General features: G+C 31.7%; 1 long non-coding RNA gene across 1 annotated transcript; it reads left to right on the forward strand.

Moving 5' to 3' along the window:
* Positions 1 to 133: 133 nt before the first annotated feature.
* LOC128184335 (uncharacterized) lies at positions 134 to 754 on the forward strand. The gene is made up of 3 exons (XR_008243722.1): positions 134 to 261; positions 374 to 435; positions 615 to 754. It is a non-coding gene; the product is annotated as an uncharacterized LOC128184335 (long non-coding RNA).
* The last annotated feature ends 7,691 nt before the right edge of the window (positions 755 to 8,445 follow it).

The raw sequence follows: 8,445 nt of genomic DNA on the forward strand, positions 1-8,445 counted from the left end.
TAATACAAATTTAAGCGATAAACTTCATAGTATTTTTGCCGTGTTCTGTTCCTTTCTGTTTTCCAATTCGCGTTTTAGCAACACCCAAAAAGACGGAAGGAAACGGTTCTGAAAAATAATTATTGCGCCGAATAAATGATTAGGAAAGCAGATGTTCTTGATTGTTATTCTTTGAGGACCCATGATGTTTACGTTTGTTACAGTGTTTGTATTCTTTTATTTACCCTTTTTGGAGATGTTAGATGGATTAATATGTAAAGGGTATGTATATTCAAAAACAGTCTTATGGTACACATGTATATGTAAACTATTATTTTGTACATGTAAATCATTTTGAAATAACATTTCAGTTAATGAAACAATATGATTTCAGAGTTGATGGAAATGTCTGTTGTCTTGGTTTCTCGTGGAATAACAGTACTGCAATGTGTGAAAGTAAGAATGTAAATGATATAACGATGAGAATAATGGCGATTATTGCAATACTAAATAATAACATAATTACATGTTTTAAGAAATGTGAAAATAACATCTACATGTATGTTGCACATTAATTAAAACCAAATCAGTTATTTATTGGCTATCCTGATAAAATATTCTTATGATATTATTAGAGTGCCCCATTGGTTCTTTTGGCAAAGACTGCAACACGAATTGTAGTTACCCTTTCTATGGAGAAGACTGCCAATCAAGATGCAATTGTTCCAAAGATAAATGTCACTTCTCTCGTGGATGTTTTCAAAGCGTAAAAACTTTACAAACAAGTATGTTTTGTGTGTGTGAAATTAATAAATTTTGATTAATAAATTTGAATAACTGTGTATATCCACCTTTGAATTAATATATTTTACCATGGAGCGGCTTTTTATTTTACAGGTTCTATAAAAGTACATTAAGTGTAATTTTCAACCAGTTCTATATCGAGGAAAAGAGCTATTCTTTCCCCGTTAACACAAATTTTCCAAAGGATGCTCAAACAATGTGTGAAAATATAGTAGACAGTTTTCGAAAAAACGATAATGTATTTAAGAATAGTGTTCTTAAAGCCTTAAAAGGATTTTTATTCTTGATTTGCTGTAGATTTTTGTTCACATATTTGTACCTGAAGTATTTTAGAAGGACTACCAAAGCAACTATCATATAGTGTAAAAGAATGTTTGTAGAGTGTTGAATACCACTCGGGTACGAAAGCCGAGAAGGATCATTCGAGATTCGAGATTCGAAATACGAGATTCGAAATACGAGATTCGAGATTCGAAATTCGAGATTCAATATCTAAATTAACCAATCAAATCATGGATCTGAAACCTGTATCCTAGCAACATCAAACTGTTCTAAATAAAGATCATTCGTACATGCTCTTTCCTACAAATAAATGTCTTAATAGCTCTTAGTGGTTATAAAATGGTTAAATTAACATTGATGAATTACCCCACACAGTATAAACAATTAAATTAGAAATAACACTGTTGGCTTTGCGAATCTAAGTGGTTTTGTTTGCCCTGTATGTATTTTCCCCCGAACAATTTTAACACGAAGTGTATTCGCCCCAACCGTGTAAAGATCGGCTCGCGAAGAAAGATCTGTTTAATCTAAATGTTTTAGCTATGAAACGAAACTCAATGAAATAATCGACATGTCAAAATATAGGTTATGATAAAGTTTTAAACCATAGAAGATATAATGATTTACAACCTCAAAGACAAAAATCCAGCTAGATAAGAATAGTATATTGTAGGGTATGACAATGCCATTGTCGATATGAGAGAGAGAGAGAGAGAGAGAGAGACAGACAGACAGACAGACAGACAGACAGACACAGAGAGAGTTTTGTAGTGTCAAATTCAGTTTGATTTAGAATTTGAAATTGATTTGATTTGTTACAAGCATATATAGACAATAATTAAGCCTCTAAAACGAGAAAAGAGAGGAGGTAGCTAGGGTAGGGCAGACCAACTAGCAAGCTTTAATTTTTACGGTGTTAGCGCACCTGTGATTTACATCGACTCTCTCTCTCTCTCTCTCTCTCTCTCTCTCTCTCTCTCTCTCTCTCTCTCTCTCTCTCTCTCTCTCATCACCTAGCATTTCCTTTTCCGTGAGGGGGTTTGGGGTATTTGTGATGTCTTACATTAGCTAGCGAAAATGAAAAAAAAAACATGAAATTTTCTTTAAATTGTGTGCGGATGTTGTACGCCAATAATCTGTTTTCAGTATATACATTTCAAGAGGGGGGGGGGGGGCTATATAGTCCTAATTAATTTGTCAGTTATTCTGGCCCCGCTTTGTTTTCTCTTCGTTTTCCATGGTGTTTTTTTTGGCTCGGCAAATTAATATAAAACTTTCTGTGTAGCTCCATAACGACGCACTGTAAATAAATTATGAGTAGTTTTACTTTTGATAAACAGGTACATATCCGTACTTGATTTTTAATTTGACTCTTGTAATCGGATTTAATATTCCAATATTTATAGGGTAGGAAAGAGTAGACGGGACTTTTTTGCGCATATCCTACTGTACCATTCATTCAACACAGGTATTAGCACTCATCGAGTTCGACTTGCTTTCCTTTTCTTTCATCCACTGGATTTAAAGCTATTAATTTTTGAAAATATTTTGAATTTATGGCCTGATTATATATAAATTAGAGCTGCGCTGGTGCATATATTTACCCAAATGGACCAAAATATAACCAAATGAATCTAAAAATTTTGACAAAATTAGTTTTAAACGTACCACTCTTTTTCAATTCTAATCGGGTATGTCCTTTAGAAAAATCTTGAACCACACACATTTTAGCAAATAAAACGGCAATTGTTTCATTTTTTTAAGGGGAGGGAGGTGGTGCCGGTAAAGGACATGTATTGCTTGTGGCAGTTGTGCTATACTCTCATCTGTTATAATAGGTAATACTACATATTGATATAAAATGAAAGTTTCCAATTACACTGTACATAGCTTCTATCACGCATTTTGACCCGTGCGATAGTTTAAAACAATTTTCAAAGCATTTAATGTAATTCAACCGATCATTTTTGAAATTTAATTTTCTGGATCCCCGCCTGATACGTCCGCCTTCTTGTATATTAGAATTACATGTACGTTGACCATATGTACACATTAACTTAATCGGCTGTATTATGGGACGATAACATTTTTTATCAATGTTTTTGCAGGATATGTAACAAATAACAGCCTATTTGTGGGTTTTTGCACTGATTATTTGAGATAATTCGCCGCCATCTTTTATGCATTCCACACACCACTCACAGTTTCTTTATTTGTTCTGTGTGTATGGCGACAAATTGGTAAATTTGCACCACTCACCCCTTGTAGCTTCATCCTGATTACATTTTATCTGGCTAAGTGTAATGTAGTAGTATATTAAATACACACATCTTTGTTTGCAGTGCTTATTTACATCTTTAGAGATTTACTTACAAAAAAAGTAAACATTTGTATGACTTATTTGTAACTATTGTCAATTTTGGTGCGGTGGGGAGTAGGGGGGTAGGAAACTACACAGAAACTTAACTTGGCTGTGAAACATATGCTTTTATTCTTTCTTGTTGATATATCAATGAATGAATTATAACAAAATATATGTACAACAATTAATTTTGAAATATTCATGCACAATCAAATAAAAGGTTTTACTGTTCTCTGCACAAGAAATCGGCAATGTGAACAAATTGGCACCCTATCATCCCCACCTTTAATTGTAGAGAGTAGGTATCCTTCTATATTGAAAACAATTCCAAAAGTAAGACTCATAATAAGTTGTTTACTGAGGAAAAGGAAAAAAAAATTGTATTTATTGATAATTCCGTATGATGTGATAATATCTCAATGATTTGTTTATAATCATAGTACTAGTGTATCACTTTATGCATACATAAATACGATAAGTAATGCTTATATTTATTAGTGAAACAGGACAGATTATTTATATTTAGATTATTTAGATACATGTACTAATCTTCATGCGGGGATCTAGAAAGGAGGGGGTCAGGGGATCTGGACCCCCTCCTCGGGAAAATCGGAGCTTATTAAATTTACATAGTAAAATTTTTTAAAATTGGCCGAGGACCACCTACAGAAAAAATTAGCTACGCTTATGAAGTTCTCTACCATAACCGCATTTTTACACAAAAGGGGTGAATAAACCCGGGTTTTAAACTATTACTGGTGGTGAAATACCTTAGGGTTCAAACGCATCAGGTGGAAATGCACCAGGGCAAACAAAATCACTTAGATCCGCGAAGCACACTGCATTATTACTAGTCTACTTAGATATTCTGTGTAAAAGTAAATACAAATAATTATTTAGTTAGGTAGGTAGAAGTGAAGATAGCATTTATTTGTATATAAGAGCATGCACGTATGATTTTTATTTAGAACAGTTTGATGTTGCTAGGATACAGGTTTCAGATCCATGATTTGATTGGTTAATTTAGATATTGAATCTCGAATTTCGAATCTCGAATCTCGTATTTCGAATCTCGTATTTCGAATCTCGAATCTCGAATGATCCTTCTCGGCTTTCGTACTCGGGTCTCTCTGTTGTTTAACTTTAAAAAAGTCCGAGTCACAATTGAATGCGGACCTATGCATTTATACCCGCGTTTCAGTTACTGTAAAAATAATGAAATATCAGATTTTCAGTATTGTTAACTTTCTAGATAAGCAGACAAAGATACAACCAAAACGCTGCATACACTGAAAATGAGCCGCAAATTTCTTTATTATATTAGACATCAATGTTTTTATTTACAACGAATTCTACGGAGATATTCAGAATAGCTCTACTTTGGGCAAAGGTGAACAAACTGCTCGAAAATGTTATGTATGAATAACTCCTGTAAAGGAACATTTTACAAATATAAAAAAAAATTTAATTCTGAAGATCATCACTACAGGCTGTTCCTGTGTGTAATGAGTAAAATAATGTGTATAGAATAAACGTCAAAGGTCTTCTGTATTTGGTATCCAATTTTATAATTGCATAAATATTTGAGTTTACCTGAAGTCGATTCTGTCATCTACGGTAAGAAAGGAGTATATTTGAAATGGTCAAATATATGTCCCAAGTTTAGAATAGTATCGTAAAAAAATCAAATCTTCATAAACCAGTATACAGATGATGGCTATTAGGCTACTTTTAGATCAATTCTACGTAAGAGTCAAGATTCGGTGGGCTGCAATAGTCACGGATTTTCAAAAATGTACTGAACCTTTTAACAACTTGAAAAAACTGACATTTTCTTAAAGGAATGCCGTTGCTATGGACTTCAAAAATGTAAGAATTTCCGTATAATTTGTATACACCTTTAATTTTCATAGCAACAACACTTTTGTGTTGCATAACAAAGCTTTTTGTGGAATTTGAAAAATTTTAAGCATATTTTTACAAGTTCAAACAAAAACAAAAGTCAGAAATTAGAGCGTACCAAAATCAACTTCATTTTTATTAACATTTTTTAAACTCAAACACACAAAATTTCTATTAGGATAATTAAAGTTTTTAAATATTTTTAATCACATCTTTCAGTCATGTAATCAATCAAAAAAAGAAGGTAATTGAACCCTTGGGTTGTATATTAAGATAGATAGAAAAAATAAAGAGAAAAATATGCCTTTGTAATACTGATAGCAAATACATGTAGCTCTAAATAATTTCTTTTTTCAAATCTTTTGTGACATTATGCATATTTATCTTCGTGAAACTATATGCAGTAACACTACAAAGACTATATGCATTAAAATTAATTTGTGCTGCTATAGCATTATGAATTTAATTACAAAATATCTTTTTGTTTGGTTTCAGAATGATTGAGGGTATTTATATTACCAATCCTATACAGACAAATAATATGAATATTATCATTATTGTAATCCAATTAAACGGCTAAAAACGCTTCTTGGTTTTCTATGTCACATTATATCATATGAATAGTCCATATAATATTACGCACATTTAATGAAAGAATTACAGTAATAATCAAAGTACTGAAGTATTGACGGGAGTTGATTTTATCGATTATCATTTATTCAAAATCAACGATATGTGATTTTGCATGGCAAGTAGTATCAGTAATCGAAATATTTCTGAGAAATTGTATGGATCCATGCAAGATTGAACTCTTGTCTTGTTCAACTAAACGCTCGGCTGTCTCCGTTTATATCCGACAAGCAAGAGATACTCTGCTTTGTCGGATATTAACGGGGACAGCCAAGCGTCTGGTTGAACGAGACTACATTGAACTCTAGCGTAGGAATACATACTTTAAAAAATATCTAAACCGTTTGTACAATTTAAAATCTTACTATTTTCATGGTATTAATAAATAAGTTTTCTTGAAAAACAATGCTTCAGAATACATAGCATCACATTTATCGATTATTTTCAAGAACTAAGTGTTGTCGGCGGTATTGATTTGTGCTTAGGTCCAAACACTGTTTCACTTTCGTTTTGCCCGAGTAAGTGCATAGGAGAGTTGATTAAAATTAACTCCCAAAAATAACAAAATCGTTTTGTTCTGCAATACCCACAAGTCGTAGAGACCACATCTAAACCGCAAGGGAAAAAACAGTTGTATTACGCTTTGTTGTGGAAACATGTATTCTATATTTTTCTTTTTGCTGTAAAAAAAAATTGTTAGATGTTGAAAATTTCTATCTACATGTATATTTTTCAACGGAAAAACATTTATACGACGAATAATAATTGTTTCCGATTATCTTATATTTGTATTATAGTAAAGTGTAGTTGGCAATATGTCAGCAATACAAAAGTACGTGCACATGAAGCATTGAAATTAGTATGCCTTGTTCTATATCTTCCTTTTCGAGAGCAATTCAGATATGACGATGTGCAGATATTTGTGTCTGTTGTCTTGAATATTTCTCTGTATCACAAATATGTTCTTGACATAAAAAAAAGAATTTCAGTACTACTTTGCTTGGGTATTACAGATCTCAAGCTCATGTATAATAAAACATTCAGTTTAAGTGTGACTGACATTCATTAATTAGATGTGTTCCTCCTCAGCAGTATGCAAATATCTAATATTTTTGTCGAAATGGCTATAGCTGAGTTTTAGAAACGCACATTGTATATTTATAGCATACCGTTTGAACAATCTTGAAGAAAAAACATTTTAAAATATCATTTCTCCCGCCTTTTTTGTAAATTTCATCGATATCATTTACAGCAATAATGACAAAAGATTTTTTTTTAAAATGATTATTTACAAATTCAGGTTACCTGCATATTTTAGTTTTTTTTACCTAACCTTCAAATTAATATTATTATTATAATTATACACATATACTAATTATAAGGTTTATGTAAAATATTCAATAGACGAGGGAGTAAATTTATATCTCACAAAACAAGGACGTATATGTCCATCTGATCAAAACATATTTCTAGAATAACAAATGTTCAAGTCAATGTTATTCATAGTAATGCAACATACGATAAAAACTTGATGAGTGATTGCCATTTCAGCAAATTTTCGAAACGCCGACGGTAAAATAATGTTTATGACAACTAATATATTGCCTGCTACTTTTAAACTTACTTTCTAATTGAATAATTTGTCCAACAGACCAGCAGTCAGCTGTCAGGAAAGTAAAGAAAGAGACGAGTTTACCTACTGGAAGAAATGGTAAATTTCCTTTGCTGTTTAAATAACGGTTTAATATTTGCATGAAATGATTGTGCTACTCAATGTTTGTATCTACTGAAGTACTATATGTATTCTGTGCAGCATACATGTATGATCAGATTTTTATTTGAACGTTAGTAAGGCAAGTTTGCTTTACCGTCTGTATATCTTCATTAAAAGCAAATTGAAATCTTATATGAGCACCAGCTGGCAGTATTGTTAAATGTAAATTGTCCCCGCCCCCTTTTTAGTTAAAAGTGAAAATTGCCTGTTCTTATTATATGTGGTCAATAGAAATGAAATGCCATTTGTATGTGTAATGAATCAATTAAGGTGTACATGTAAACAAAGAGTAATTTTATGATCTAAAGCGTTAAATAAACATAGATGTGCAGATAAAAAATTAACAGTAATGTTGATATATTTTTGCCTTTTTATGATTTTTTAACATAAACAACATTGTGAACAAATAAGTTTAAATATGCTGTAAAATCCGTTCATTTTAAAAAAAAACACACAATTTTTTTTCTCATTGGTTCAAATGTTATTTGATTCTTGATTCTAAATTAACTTCAGTTATTTTAATAAATATCACACGACTTCGTCGTTTTTAAATTATTTAATCCTGATATTTAAGCATTAATGCAATGTTCATATCCCGTTATTAATTTGCCAGGAAGTCCTAAAAAGTTAACTCGACCAAAATCATGAGAAATGTTGATGTTATTTTAGGTATTAATACAAAGTTTACATCCCGTTATCAATTTGCCAGGAA

The sequence above is a fragment of the Crassostrea angulata genome, chromosome 5, assembly GCF_025612915.1.
Source record: "Crassostrea angulata isolate pt1a10 chromosome 5, ASM2561291v2, whole genome shotgun sequence".
Taxonomy (NCBI): Eukaryota; Metazoa; Mollusca; class Bivalvia; order Ostreida; family Ostreidae; genus Magallana; species Magallana angulata.